The sequence below is a fragment of the Pteropus vampyrus genome, unplaced genomic scaffold (genome assembly GCF_000151845.1).
Source record: "Pteropus vampyrus isolate Shadow unplaced genomic scaffold, Pvam_2.0 Scaffold92, whole genome shotgun sequence".
Lineage (NCBI taxonomy): Eukaryota > Metazoa > Chordata > Mammalia > Chiroptera > Pteropodidae > Pteropus > Pteropus vampyrus.
The window spans coordinates 748,295-764,565 of NW_011888873.1; the positions used below are offsets into that span (position 1 = coordinate 748,295).

The 16,271-nt window shown below is 40.7% G+C and overlaps 1 long non-coding RNA gene across 2 annotated transcripts in view; it reads right to left on the reverse strand.

Moving 5' to 3' along the window:
* LOC105294685 overlaps positions 1 to 12,656 on the reverse strand; it is a 194,255-nt gene extending 181,599 nt beyond the window's left edge. For both annotated transcript variants that reach the window (XR_896086.2, XR_002781286.1), the window contains exon 1: positions 12,024 to 12,656. This is a non-coding gene — a long non-coding RNA (uncharacterized LOC105294685). The remainder of the gene's footprint in view (positions 1 to 12,023) is intronic.
* Between the last annotated feature and the right edge of the window lie 3,615 nt (positions 12,657 to 16,271).

Sequence of the window (16,271 nt, forward strand, 5' to 3'; positions counted from 1 at the left end):
ATGGCATACTTCAAATAGGATTAATTCCCTGCAGCCAACAAGTGAATATACGAATCTTGTTAGGCCTTGGAGTTTTGTGCTGAAGACCTAAACACACAGATAAAAAATTGAACTCTGCCCATCTCCACATGCACTCCTTTAAAATAGCTGACACAAGCTCAAGTTCCAAGGTTATATTCATCTGTATGCTAGCTAAAAGGCCCAAGTAGGTATCTTTGCTGTACATGGTGAAACTTTTAGGTTTTTTTCTCTAAGGGCACCTAGTGGCCTTGCCCACTTCATCCCACTAATTCATCTTTAGTCAAATCATGACTCATATTTTGAGTATCTAGGAGAACTTTTTGTGGTGGATCAGACTTTTATCTAGGCACTTCTATTGTCCTTTTTCTGATCTATGGCCCGTTTTTCTACTACCTACTGTAACAGCTATTCTCACCTCGACACATATGCAGAGGGTTAATCCCTTTCATTTCTATATTTGAGGTTATATCCATTCTTGCTACCCTCCATTTCTTCAAATACCTGTCAAAAGGGTATTCAATGGACACAGTGATTAACTTTAGGTTACAAGTGATCGCTATGTGGCCTTAATTATTATAGTTCTCCTTTACTTTTGTCTTAGTATTAAATATTTTTAATACTAATATATAAATAAAATAACTTATATAAAATATTTTTAAGTTAATAAGCACAAATGCAATCAAGTAGGGGCCCATTCCCTATCTCAGAACTAGAATATTCCTGAACCTGAGTTTATCTCTCTATCTCATCCACCACCCTTCTCTCCTTAAGTAACTGCTATCCTTTTTAAAAATGAATATGCTATATATTATATGTATTTCCCTAAGCAACATATTGTTTAATTTTGCTTGATTTTGAGCAAATTTCTATAATGTCTATTTCTCATTTCACATTATACTTTTTAAAATCACTCATATTATTACATGTAACAATAGTACATTCATTTCCTTGTATAAATTTCATAGCATAAAGATGCTACAATTTATTCATTCTCCTGTTGCTGGGCATTTGTGTGTTTTCCAGAGTATTATTATGAACAAAGCTGCTATAAATTTTCTTATAGATATCTTCTGGTGTACATGTTTTAGAGTTCCTCTTGGGTATATAAACCTAGTGGTAGAAATGCTAGATTATAAGATATGTGCAAATTCATCTTCACAAGGTAGTACCCAACTGTTCTCCACAGTAGTCGGACCAATTTACAATCCTACCACTACTATGTAAGAGTTCCTGTTGAGTCATCTCTTCACCACCTCTCATATGACCAAACATTTTAATTTTGCCAATATGGTATGTGTTCAAGGGTATTACATTGAGGATTTAACTTCTGTTTCTCTAATAATTAGCAAGTAATCTCTTCTTATGCACTGTATTCATTTCTTAGGGCTGCCGTAACAAATTACCACTCACTGGGTGGCATGAAACAAAAAAATGTATTCTCTCATGGTTCTGGAAACCAGAAGTCCAAATACAAAGTGCTGGCAGAGCTATGATCCTTCCAAAAGCTCCCGGCATCTTTCTTTGCACCTCCCAATTTCTGGCATTGCCAGGCCTTCCTTGGCTTATGGCTGCATAACTCTAATCTCTGCCTTTGCCTTCCTTTGGTCTTTTAGCTCTGTGTGTCTCTCATCTGAATGACTCTCATAAGAACACTTGTCATTGGATTTAGGCCCCACACAGATAATCCAGGATGACCTCATGTCGATAGTCTTAATTTAATTACATCTGCAAAGACCCTTTTCCCCAAAAGGTCATATTCATAGTTCTGGGGATTAGAACATGGACATATAATTTTGGGAGCCACAATTTTAGCCCACTATGTGTACAATTACCTTTCATATTTCCTCTTTCAAAATACAGGTTTATGATTTACCTCATTTTTCTATTGAATCTTTCCTATTTTTCTATTAAATCTTTTTCTTATTGATTGGTAGAATTTTTCATATTAAAGATATTAATATTTATCAATTATACTAGTTAAATGAGTATTCTCTGACTCTGGGACTTGCATTTTCACTTTTCATAATGGTGTCTGTCTTTCAATAAACAGATGTTCTTAATTTTTATGTAATTAAATTTGTCAATCTTTCTTTCATGGTAAGAACATTTTATGTCTTAAATAGTAAATCCTTCCATAGCCCCAAATAAATTATTTTCTTCTAAAAATCTTGACAATTGGCCTTATAGCTTTATATATTTAATTCGTCAATAGAAAATTTTTGTTATAGTGTAAGGTAAGGATCCATTTTTTTTTTTCCCCCACGAATGGGGATAACCAACCCCTTCTGCATGTTTTGATCAATGTCTGAAACAGCAGCAGATATTTCACAATAAATGTGACCACAACTTGAGGATAAAAGGTATGATCTGACATGATGAAGGGTCTTATTTTAGGGAAACAGTCAACATTTAAGACAATCAGCTTTATTACAGAGCACAAATAAACATATATCATTTAGAAAGAATAAGAAAATCCAGAAGGACATCCCTACTCTACTAATGGCACAACGGATATGACATCCTACAAGCCTTAACTGATATAATTTTGTATACACTGAAGTCTACTTCTAGTCAGGTTTAACTATTGTCAGAAGTAACTTAAGTAGTTTTTGCATTTGGATTTGCATATTTACCAAGTTACACCACTGAATAAAGTTGTGTCAAGAAATATTCAGGTTATTAACTCTTTCTCACTCACCAGATAGATCAATCAGCAGTGCCCTATGTAGTTAGGATAATAGTTGGTTTTTATACAAGAAAGGAAATAATTGCTTAACTCAATCCATAATTTCCAAATTTCATAAATAACACGTCTTCCTTTAAAAAAGTCTCAATTAGAGAAGAAAACATGCTCACAATTTTAAGTACTGTGTTCTTTTTTGACTCTGTTTTGGAATAGTCATTTGTTGGTTTAGAAACCTCTAAATTTGTTCTGTCCAAAATGGTAGCCATTAGCTACCTACAACTATTTAAGTTTAAATGAATTAAAGTTAATAAAATAAAAAAATTTAGTTTCTCGTTTTATACAAGCCACACGTCAAGTACTCAATTGCACCATACAGGTCAGCATAGATAGAACATTTCCATCTTCATATAAAGTTCTTTGGGATAGTGCTGTTCTAGACCTTTTCTTTCACTCTATTCATATGGTTCTGACATTCATGTAGTCCTTTATGGTTTGCCAAGTGTTTTCTCATCCATGCTTTTATTGAGTTCCTACTATATTATTGGAAGAAAGCCATTAGCCCAGATTTCTTTATCTATTGCTGAGTAACAAATTCCCCTAAAACTTAGAAGCTGAAAATAACAAACATTTATTATCTCATGTAGTTTCTGAGAGTCAGGAATCTGGGAGCAGCTTAGCTGGGTGATCTGGCTCAGGGTCCCTCACGAAGCTGCAATAAGGTACCTGCTGGGTTATAGTTATCTGAAGGCTTGACTGAGACTGAAGGATCCAATTTACCATGTAAGCTTTGGGCTTGCCTCAGAGCAAATGATGACAGAAATAAGGAGAAAGAGAGAGAGAGGAAGAGAGAGATATTATTGTTTTTTATAACCTAATCTCGAAGTGATATGACATAATTTCTGGCTTTTTCTACTGTTACACGGATCCTGGTTGTTAAGGTATGGGAGGAGATTACACAAGGGTATAACTGTAAGGAATTGGGAATCATTGGGGCCCATCTTAGAGTTTAGCCAATCACACTGCTATTTAAGAAGCTTAGTAACCTGCCAAGCCCACGCAAAGAGTAAATGTGTGAGGCAGAAGTCACCTAAACCCTCTGACTCTCAACTCCTTTCTTCCACAGCATTCCACCTTCACTCATCTAGGTGCTATCTCAACTTCCTTAAACAATTTGGCTTTTTTGTACAACAATGATGCAGATTAATAACGTTAACCTGCATATATTATAGCTGAGACTCAAAGGGTCTCAGACACTTGATTAATAACAATAGTTGCTCTCCTTTTCTGTGCTTTTCAGGAAAAAAACAATTATAGGAGAATAGAAAGAACACTCTCCTTGACCAAACTCTAGACAGGTGTCTATCCTTGTTGGGCCTGTATCACCCAGTCATAGCAAGTCAGTTTAGCAAGAGTCACCCACCCCGGATATCTAATCAAATTTCCTCCTCTCCAGCCATACCCCCGATAATACCTGATCACCTTGGCTTGTCATCAGCAAGAATCCGGTTGTATCAGAATCCCCTCTTAACCCCTGATGTTTCCTTCTTAGTAATTTTTTATCCACCGACACTCATTCTGCTCCTTGGCTGTAAATCCCCATTTTCTTTGTTTTAGAGTTGAGCCAAATCTCTCTTTCCTGAAGCAAATGCCACTGCAGTAGCCCCCACATCTATCGTGATAGTCCCAAAATAAAGTCTGCCTTATTGTGTTAACAAGAGTCATAAATAATTTTTTAACACTACTACAGAACAAACATCAAATGGAATGAAAGAGATAAAAAGATTACTTTGTTCTTTGTCTCATATACCTGCCCACACAGGAGAAGTGACTTTTTATAAATTGTTGCCTAGAAAAGGGGGAGGGACAAATATATTCCTTCCTAAACATACAAATCAACAAAGCTAACTTATCTTCAACCATAACACATACTAATTTTTAATTTTTTAAATGCTTTATTTCAAATAAAGGGCAAAGTGTGAACCAAGTGAGCCATATGAATATAAACTGATTTCACCTTTTGGCTTGCCTTTTCATATTGGCAATCAGAGGTACAAATAGATTTAAACTCAAAATGTAATGGATTTACTGACAGTGAGCACTCCAGCTGACTGCTTTACCCCTTGGCAATTATTTGAAATTAGGGTTTGGTTAATATTCACTATAGATTCTAAGAAATTATTTCTGGGATGTCTTTACAAAGATAATGGGAAGTATACTCGAAAGGCTTGGACACGAGAAAAAGAACAGTAGGAATGAAAAAAAAAATCTCTTAGTTGAACAAATAAAATGTCATATTCTTATTTCTATCTTTGTTATGGTAGAAAACTGGGCAGTTTGCAAGACTGAATCATTTTGTATCTAAAAACTTCCTTCTTGCCTGTAAGAGAAAGCTCCAAGGGTGCTTCCATGTTTATAGTAGAGTCAGTCTCAATTCCTATTGACCAATGAGTTGAGGAGGTACTTCCATTTATTTTTTTTTATTTCAAATAATTCCTAGTACAATTTAGAAAGGATTACCTAGATGTGGGAGATGATGACAAGTAAAAGTAACCCAAATCCTGACATGATCCAGCTTAAATAAGATGAAAACTTATGTCGTCCCACAAAAAAAGAAGTCTTAAGATCGCCTTCAGAGAGTTGGTTCAATGTTATTGAGAACTCTTATCTGCCTTCCCGAGTTCAGGCCTGATCCTCAGCAAGTAACATGGCTGTAAAGGTCCCAGGCATGGTGTCCCAACTTGACAATGTCCATAGAGAGACATGATATCTTTCATGGATCTCCCTGAGGAGGGAGATAATTTTTTTTCAAGAAGCCTCCAGCAAATTTCCTCTAATATCTCATTGGCTACAATTGATCCCCATGCTCATGACAAGGGGTAGAGAACTACCATGATGGGCTCAGATAGGTCATCTGTTAGAGAAAGATTGTTGGGGAACTATCACAATTCTCATTTCCCAAATGGGATCCTCTTAATTTCTATGGCAGATTAGCTTTTAGGGCCAGAAATTTCTACCAAAAGTATAGATAAAGGGAATATTCTGTATTATCATATGGGAAAGCATAAATGAAAGAGAGAAAAGAGAACTGGTGAGATCAAGAAGCAGTAGTCATTCCAGATCAAGAAAGGGAAAAGAAAGAATAAATTGAAATGCTGATCATGAAATCCTATGAGATAGTCTTTGTCAGAATTCATTGAGAATCATTCGTGTGTATTTTTCTGCTGTTTACTAAACAAGTTAAAAGCCAGACAATGATTTTAAATGGAAAAGAAATATGTTTAAGAGCATGTATATCTACCTAGGAAAATAAGTAAACCAAACAAATAATGGATGTATTACCTGTATATTCCTAAATACAATCAATGATGCTCTCACTCTGTGATTTAAAGGACCCACTTTTCAACATATTTTTTTAATTTATTATTCACACTCAGCATAGTTGTTGGAAAAGAGAACTTTCCTCCACCCACCATTTGATAGTTTTTGTTATCCTCTTAAGTTGCTTCTTAAACCACAACATTGTGGACAACAACAGCCTTGCTTCATAAAGGATATAAATGAGGTTTGGAGTACAAGCAGCTAGTATATTGCATTGACAAGAGACAGCCCGCCTTGGATTTCAGTCCAAAAGGTGACTCAGCATGAGTTATCTAATCTACCTAACCTCAGTTTCTCATCTGTTACATGGCAATTGAGTATGAATTGCTAATATCTCACAAGATTTTATAAGGATTACATGAGATAATGTATATAAAGAAGTTGGAACAGAGTGTGGAGCATAATTTGCATTAAATCAATGTTATTTATTGCTATTGGTTCTACAAAGCCTCGTAGCTGAGATGGGAGTGGTAGGGTGAGAAATAGTGGGTAAATCTGAGGAGAATAATGACATTGTAGTCGTTATCTTTATTCTTTACTGGTATCTCTTGTAACCAGTGAGGAGGATTTTTAAAGATCATTTTAGAGATGCACCTTTGTAGAGGACAGTGAGACTTCCAAAACTCAGTAATAACCAAATACATTAGATTTTACGTGGCAAAGACAAGACTCAAACCAGATTTACTGACTTCAGTGTAATGTTCTTTCTACTACCTCTATTGAGAAAGTATTTTAACAGTTTCCGCCTGATTCATTACTTACTGTTCAAAAAGGTAGACTTGGAATCCTTCAATCACTGAGCTGGAAAAGCATCACAAACATTACATTTATCCAGCAAGAATAGTTCCCAAACTACTTGGGGATGTTGATCTTACATTTGTAGGGACAGAAAGTCCACAACCAGCCTTTTCCACTATGTATTTATACCTAAAATGAAGATATACTTTGTTAGCTATCCAGTAGCATAATTGTAATGCCTCCAAATATTTTCTTGACTGGCTATGGCATCTGGAATTTCACTATTAAAATAAAATTTTATCATTAAGGTGTAGCTTTAAGAAAGTCTTTGTTCTAATGAACTTGGAAGGGACCAGGGATATTAACATATTCATACCACTACTTTTCCTCTGAGATTGACTAGTTGCCTGTTCTGATGGCCCCCCTTGAAGAGTACAAGCAGATCCTAGAGGAGAGCTGTATTTGAATGCAAAGGGTAAAATAATTCCAAAATCTGGGGAGGTGGAGAGGGCTGAATTGTATGTCACTTTCAGGAAGTGTAGGCAGAAAGGGGGTGATGGCAGATGAGAAAGTTATGAAAAGAAACAAAGAGGGTAGGACACAAGAAGTCAACCAGCCAATTTGTAATTACTTAGTCCTAGGACTATTCCTAAAAATGCCTTAGAATTCTTTCTTGCTTTAAATTTAGTGTTTCCTGGTTTTACTACTCAGCAATGATTGAAAACAACAAAAGACTATGTTAAGCCACGTTAATATTTTTTAATCACTAAACACACCTAACTCATTAAATTTTTAGTCCTTTCTAATTTCACTTAACATATTGTTGGTACTTGATAAATATTTGTGGAATGAGTGAATCTTTCTGTGTATCTATTTTGTTTCTGCTTTTTTACTTTGGAAGTGACTCAATATTGGATACATCAAAATTATGATACTTGATGTAGCCTTCCAAAATCCATAGCAAAGTCTTTAACAGTGCTGTTCAATAGAACTCTCCATTATGAAGAAAATGTTCTTTAATCAGCCCAGAACAATATGGGCACTGGCCACAAGCGGATATTGAGTACTTGAAATTTAGCTAGTGAGACTAAAAAACTGAATTTTGATTTAATTTAAATAGCCATGTGTGGCTAGTGGCTACGTATGGTATTGGTCTGCGTAGATCTAGAGGTTTTATTAAACGTTTTCTGCCCACTCACTTTGTTTTTAAAAGTAGCTATTTTGATTAGTTTAATCAATTAGTATGTATAAGTTCTTCTGGCTTGTAGTTTTCTTTTTTTAATAAATATAATTAGATTTACCTATGATAACTCCAAAGATTAGTATAGCAAACCAAAACTCCAAAGATTAGTATAGCAAACCAAATTGACTTGCACAGCAGTGTCTGGGGGGTGGGAGGGGAATTAATGTGTGTCATTTATAGGACCTCGTAATACATGGTCAACTTCTAATTTCAGCTATCGACATAAAAGGAGTGAGTCTGTGTAGTTGAAATAGTGAAGCATGAGGAGTCTGTCCTCTGCACTAACAGGCTAACCTTACAAGACAGTCTTTCTTTTGATATAGTCTCCTCCTTCCTCAGGAATCTGGCACCTTCCAGCTGCCCCTGGGTCCGCCAGGCCTCTAAGGTCCTTTCCCACAGTTTTCTATTTTCCTAGCCTCTCCGCCTGGCCCCTCCCTAACTTGAATCATTTGTGATGACCTACCTCCGCTTAACATTCCTAATTTTAGAGATGAGAAAATAGAGACATTGCAATGAAGGAGGGTGGGTAAGAAAATTAGTATTACTTGTGATGTGCTTGCTAGACAGTTCATATGATACTCAATAAAAGCGCTGCCTGCGTGCATGAATGTTATCTCCCTAGCAAACAAATGGCATTCAATAAATATTTTAATGAATAAATACAAGAATATAGTTTACCATGGGGAACATTATTATTATTCCCTTATCACAGATGAGAAAACCAAAATTTAGAGAAGTTATACACCTCCTGAAGGCTAAGCACACAAAATACTTCAACGTTTAATTTTTTTTCTTAACCATTTAACACCTTGTCTTGTTTCCTGTGTCCTCCAGGTTTTGCCCTTTACCTTCCAAAGACAGAGATCAACTAAAATGACCACTAGATTTACACTGATGGCTGCAAATGCAGTGAAAGAAGCCGTTCAGAGCCCCCTCGCCCTTTTCCACAGATCTTCGAATTTTAATGCCGACTTTCTGGGGACAGTGTCAATCAACTCACAGATAGATGGCTCCCTGGGAATTTCACGCTATACAGGAGAGATTTTATTTGGGTATTTTAGTGTTAAAAAAAATTCTACAGCAGATATTTTCCTGGAGTCTGGACGCTTATATAAAAACAACACATTCATTTATAAATTAAACTTCAACGTTGTTTACATTTATCTTAGTTTACATTACGAGGAAGAGACAATTGATTTGTGTATTGGCCCTATCACTATGGATGATTTGTAAGGCACATTAGAAATTGGCTCCTCCTCCACCTCTTCCCCCACCCCTTGGAACCTTCTATGTTTCAGAGTAAGGTCTAAAAATGTATGCGCTTTTGTAAAGGATTTGAAAATTAAAATATGGTTCCATGATTTTCAACACAAAGACCACAAACAGCGCTAGAGTACAAGAAGTATTTAAAATATATCACCTCCAGAAGTTGGAGGGTTACAAAGTACAAGTCGTCCAGGCCAGTCTGCAGAGACTGTTTGTGCCTCCGCCCTGCAAAAACCGGGCAGGCGACACGTCGCGACGAATTTCAGCTGCAGAAGAGGAAGAGCATCACCTGCAGTTCGAGGCGTGGGAATCACTGCGGGAGGGGGCTTGAAAGAAAGAAAGCCTGAGAGGAGAGCACAGCGGGGCTCGGGGGCCGCTCAGGTGCTGAGTGCGAGAGACGCCAGCGCTCGGAAGAGCCGAGGAGACACGGCGGAGTAGAGAACGGCAGACGCTGCACGGGAGGGACCGCAACTGATGCAGGAGAGCCTGCTATAGCCTCCCAGCTGGCTGCCGCTACTGTCCCGGAGGCGCACCCCACGAGAGTATCCCTTCCGCGCCGCGGGGAGAGGAGCGAGGCGGGGCGCTGACGTCACCTCCCCTCCCCCAGCTTCTCCAAGAGGGAGGGAGGGGGGAAAGAGGCGGTGATCTGCCGCGCTCCCGGCCGCAACTCCCAAACTCCGCGGCGTGCTGCTTGGGCATGTCCTGACAAACTTGGCTTCTCTTTGGCTATCTCTCTAGCCCTGCGCACTCTAATCTCGCTCTCTTTTGGTGCTCAAGTTTCACCCAGGAAGGACGCCTTCGGAGATGTGGCCACCTGGGTCCGGGCAGCACAGGCGGATCGTACCCTCGTTGGGGACATGCTGAAGATCAGAGGAAGGCAAAGTTGGTACTTCAGGCACGGCTTTTAACAAATATCCAAATCGCGTGAGGATTACGGAGCTGCCAAGGACTTTAAAGCGCAGCACCGAGGACTCGGGTGGACTGGTGAGTTCTTTGTTTAGTACAAGCTTATGTATTTAAGTTTCTAAGTAAATGAAATTACGTGGGGTATTTGGCTCTAAGCTAGTGCAGTGAAGCGTGTACATCCTATAGGCTCTCCGCTCTGCGAGTTGCACTCCCATGTGGCTGTGCATGGCTCAGAAATGAAAGATCGGTATGCACAGGTTTTTGAATTCATAAAATACGTAGCACTGTTCAAAAGAACTTGAAAAGCTATGCTGTTTGTGCATTATTTTGAACGTAACTTATTATAGAAACGGTGCCCAGGGAGGGCGCATCCGGGGCCGCGTGATTCGCAGTGGCACAGCGCCCTCTAGTCAGGACACCTGCAAGGCGCGCGCTCCCTGCCGGGTTCCTCGCGGACCACGAACTTGGACCTGGTCCTGGGACGTGGGCGTGAGCTCCGTCGCCGCCACCCCAGCCTTCACTTACCATACACTCGGGGGGGCCATTCCGAGGCATTATTTTTCTTTCCCAGCCATAACCTGGATGCAGAGGCGGTGCCGAAGGAAAGCGCCGTTTTCGGAAACGTTCCCCTAGTCCTCTAATTTCCAAGAGCCTTTGGGGACAGGGTTAGGGAGAGTCCACTATTAAAAGGACAAACGTGGAGCTTGAACTACATTTCTCTGTCACGTTAAAGAATTCGATGGTAGCAAAAACACACTTCTATTTCGTTTCGTTGGGGCTAAAGGATCAGTAAAATACGTGGCAGAACCATAGTAGGAAATCATCTCTGGCTCTCGGCTGTTCCTATGGCGAATAAGTGCAACTTCTTCCAAGCAATTTAGGTTTCTCAGTGAGCCTAGAAAATCGGGATTCTCAAACACATGTTTTAGCTCGAGTAAGCATTATATGTGAATGAATGGTAATTTTCTCCAAGAATTCTTTTGTGCTATTTAAAAAATCTTGTTATTTTATGTTACGTGATGGTGTCTTGACTCCCCCCTCCCCCCCCCCGTTGGTGTGTCTTGTGAGATTGTGTTGTGTTAACAGTTAGAATTCGGCAAGGGTCGTAAACTGGTTGATCTTGGAGATCAGGTCACCTACTTTCGAGGTGTTCCAAGTATGAAATTGACATGTGACTCCGGGAGCACTTTGCGCAGTATGGCTGTGGCCAAGTGTTTGGATGATAGTGTTTGTTGGGTGTGCGAGTTTGTGTATATTCTAAATAGTGAGCAGGGAATACACCACGTTCTCTTAGGGCTACGAATCAGCACACTCATTCTGCAGGCATTATTTTTCTTTTCCAGCCATAACCTGCTAGACACCTTTATTTTTTCAATCACCTTCTTTAAGAGGAGACTGCAATAACTTTGAACCAAGGAAATTTTCTCGCCCCTATCTCCCTGCAGCCCCGTCTACGAGTTCCAGGGAAATCAGATCCCTTTGTCCTCACAATGTTAAAATGTTCGAGCCCCATAAACTTTCGGAGATCATGTCCGCCCTCTTCTCCGGGTTTTTTCCCAATGCCCGGGAGCATTCCAGGCTTCGGCTGTATCTAGGGTGCGCGGACCCCGCGATTGGAGCTTTGCCGGCGCTGAGATGGGCTCACAGCCGGGAACGCCGGACTGCGCGCTCTGGCGTTGGGAGAGTTCACGGAGGGGGCATCTGGACACCCGGGCTTCCCTCTCTCCCTAGGGAACTTGTAGTTTCAGGTTAGACTGGGTTCACAGCTTGCGAGGTGTGACTTACCGGTTGGGAAAGCGCACGAGGCGGCACAGCTGCCTTTTGTCCCGCAGATGTAGCAGTCGGGGGTGTCCGCTGGGGGAGGCCGGCGTTGGGGTTCCTAACCAGGGTCGGCGAGGTTATAGGGTCTAACTAACTCTGTAAAAGAGGTCGCGGAGGGAGCGCTTTCATTTTCCCCAAGATATTAATGTAGATTTAAGAAGGTAGTCGATTCCGTTCTAACTGCATTCCTTTTCAGACCTTTTGGAAGCTTTAAACTCAACGCGGCCCCCCTCCCCCCACACCAGCTATTACAGCCCAGGAACCGAGGCACTCAAATGCAGATTTAGGAATTCTCTGAAGGTTCTAAAGATTCTAAAGGTAGGCGTGGGAAGCTTTTCATTTGCCTTAGCTGACTTTTTTTTTTTTTTTTTTTTGAGCGAAACTAATGTTTCGCTTTTCCTAGCAAGAAACATTCCATATTCTCTGCACAAATCTGTGCTGGCCGTAACCTAACATCGGCACTAGAGCAACCCCACACTGGTCTTCGGAGTGTCGCTAGATCACCCTGGGCACTCACTCGCTCGTCTCCTCGCCAGGAGTTGGCTGCTTACGCAGCAGGGGATCTCTGCCCCGTAGCGGGACGTTCTTGCCGGGTACCCGCGGGCTCAGAGTCCCGCCGCCAGGGAAAGTCAGATCGAGTTTCCGCACTGGAGAAACGAGCGCCGGCGCTCGCGGGCGTGGCTGCGGGCGGAGGGATCTACCCCGCGCCGGCCTGGGAGCGGGGCGCGTGGGTGGGGAGCTGCTGCCTGGGAGAGGGGCGCGCCAGCGGCCGGGGCGTGCTGGCCATACCATGCGGACTCGCCAGCCGGGTGAGACCCCCAGCAAACCCGATCCCCGCTCGGGGGCACGCTGAGGCGACAAGGTGTGCGCCTCTCGAGAGCACTGCCTCCACCGCCACTTGAGGCCAACTTTGCTGTAAGTTTGATAGAAATGAAGTTAGAGCTTGAGGGTGGGTGGGCGAGGTTGCTAGCGCCTGGGGGCATGCAACTTGCTGCATCGGTGTGGCGGCCTTTGGGCTGCAAGGGTGCTTTACTCAGACTGCCAAACTGCAGAGCCTGCTCCTTCCCGAGCTCTGGAAAAGGGGTTGAAAGAAAGAGCCCGGCTAGAAGGTGGCAGTGCCGTGGCGCCTGCCCACTGGAAAGTTCAGTGCTGGCCCTGGATTCGGTGGCTTGGCGTGGAGGCGGGGGCGGGACGGTGGGGCGGGAGAGGGGATGATTCGCGACGTGAACGGAATGAGAATCAGCGAGCTGGGTGCTGCTGCGAGCTGGCTGCAGGCGGCGGCGGCAGCCCCCGCCGCACGGCTCTGGTCTTGGAGCCATTGCTGGAAATCAAAGCGGCGCCGCCGCGCGGAGCTACCGGGCGGCCCCGGGGCGAGGACTTCCGCTGCGCGCTGGACCTGGGAAACATCCCCAACGCGCTTCACGCCCCTCTCTCTGGTAACACTCGAGCCTGCTAAGGACTTAACTGATTTTTAATTGATCTCGCTGCTAGGTTAATTCTTACCATTTATGAAATAGTATCCACAGCGGAGGTGAGGTGAAAAGAGGCCAGTAGTCAAGAGATGGCATCTTTGAAATGGAGTCGCAGAGTTCTCCCAGATGTTTTGCGCCCCGAAGGAGTGCTGCTCTGAGGTTTAATTACTAACTGGTTGAATGCAGATAGAATGGATGCGATTGATAAATTGCAGGGCTACATATTTGCACGATGTGCTGTTTATCAGTTTGTTTCTATATTTCCTGAAAGAGAAACTCCTGAGATGTTTTTAAAGAGATTCTAGTTCTTCAGTGCTCTTACTCAAAGTGCTTTCTTCTAGGAAGCTAACTTTCTGTCGTCTCTAAGATTTTTTGTTGCCAGTGATGTGAATTGCACGGCTTTGAAAACAAGGACGCAATTGTATGCATTAGGAAAGTAAACTCATAAATATTTTCTATACAAAGTTTTTTTTTTTTTTCATGTGACTGAGCTATGATTTCATTAAGTGGCTTTTGTTAAGCAACTCTGGTGCTCGGTAGATTTTTTTTTTAAAAAACTGGATATTTACAATGACTGTTATAATTGGAGAAGTTTTAAAAAGCAAATTATCTCGTTATTTATATATTTTATAAAATCAGATTCTTAAGTCTTCATATATTCCGAGACAGGTTTCAGTAGATTTAAGATATATGCACGTGTTAAAACTAGGTAATGGTGATGTTTTTCTATCTTACTTATAGAGTTGTGGTTGTTTTTCAGCTGATCCAGTTATTACAGTTACTCATGAAAATTTGTTTCTCGAATTAGATAGATTAATTCCGATATTTGGCTTTGTCTTTGTGTTTTAGAAGGACCGCTCTGGTTCCACAATTATAATTATTATTCACTTTTTCTTGTTATATATTTAAGCTTTAAAATGAATGTGAAAATACTTAAAAGGTAACATAATTTTAAAAACAGTTGATATAACTGTTATGCCAGATGTGGCATTTGACAAGTTTGAAGTTTGATTTGAATAAAGTGTGCATTTGTGTACCCGTTTCTTGAAAAACTGAACATCTTAAATGAGCCAAATTTTTTGTCACTCTGAAAGGAAGTGAGATTGTTAGAGAACTAAATAAAATCATTCAGGCCAACTGTATTTTCATTTGTATCTTTTAATTAATCATTAGAAGTACCCCCTGTGGGTTCTTATGTTAGATCATTTAAATCCATGTGATGGGCAGGTGCCAAAAGAGGAATCTAAAAATTCGGTGCAAACTAACACTTTTCATTCCTTTGATCCCCCACCTTTTTAGTGTATGTGTTTAGACTTAGCTCTTGAGCCACCTTTGAGCAGTTGTGTCTTTGAATATTCTAGGTGAAAGGGATCTTACCGAGTATGTTTTATCTCCCTTATCAAGTCCACTGCCACTTTTTTCCCTCACCCAGGTTTGGCTGATTTCTCATAAAGTCAGAAACTGAATCAAATTAGTGCATTATTGTGCATTAAATGTTGTCTCGGTGGCCTAATTTGTGGCCTTAAGGACCTGATACAGTAGCTGGAAGCCATAAAGCTTAGGTGCATGTTTAATCTTTATGAGTGGGAAATTGCAGTAGGTTAGCTCTCTTTTGACCAACTTATATAGATGATGAAGCCAAACTATATCTTTTTGTCTTACTTAATTGTTGAATTTGCAAGTGTTAGTTTATCCTTAGGCACTGGAAAGGAGTGTTTGAAATGAGTGATGCTGGTAACTCATTTAACTAAGATCAGAAAGTTGCCATTTTCTCATATCTAAGAGGAACTTTTTATTTTTAAAATATATTTAATCAGATAAAGAATCAGTATATTTCACATTTTAAAGTATTTTAAAAATTACCTTTTAAGTCCCAGATTTATGTGTATTGCCAACATTTTTGCTTAATTCCAAACTTTATTATATATGTGGAGATAAATCTTTAATTAAATGTCTTCTACAAACCACTTAGGAAAATCAGTCATTATTTAATCCTCATCCTTCATGGAATATTCAAGTAAAGAGTTTCATAATAAGTCCTACAGTACAGACACTGATCTGGCATTGCCTCTAGCCAATTTGGAAGCATTTTGAGATGGGTGGTGACCTCTTTCTGAGCTGCTGGAAATTAGAACCATCTCCAGGGCAGCCATCTGCAGTGTTGTTACTGGCCTGGTGGTTGCACCTGGATTTTCTGTTAATTTTGGAGTGATGAATGTATTATTATCCCACATTATCCCTTCTTTTCTTCCTTCCCCTCCTTCAGTCCTGCCTACCATTCTTAATCCTCATCCATCTGTTCATTTATGAACCCAACGCCTGTGGATCTCCTCTGCGCCAAACATTGACTGGGCCAGACACAGCTGACTATGAACAAATCATCTTTCCTGCCCTCAAGGAGCTCACAGTGCAGTAGTGGAGAAGAACAAATAAACATTCAGCTATATCCAGTGCGATGAGAGATCCATCAGGGTCAGGGTAGTTCATCATGTCACCTTAGTGAGGTGGGGTAGGTAGATATTAGGATGGGGTGAGAGCTGAGGGAAGAGTGAATCAGGAGGGACTAATTCAAGGAGTGGAAATGACATGTGTAAAGCCAGTTGTAGAGACCTTAATTACTTGTCAGTTTTAAGGATTAAGCATTAGTTGTGACTTGATTGTGGTGGAGTTATGGAGATATGAGATGCTAAGTTATGGAGATGCTATGCCCGATAAATGGTGAGAAAAGAGACCTGAGACC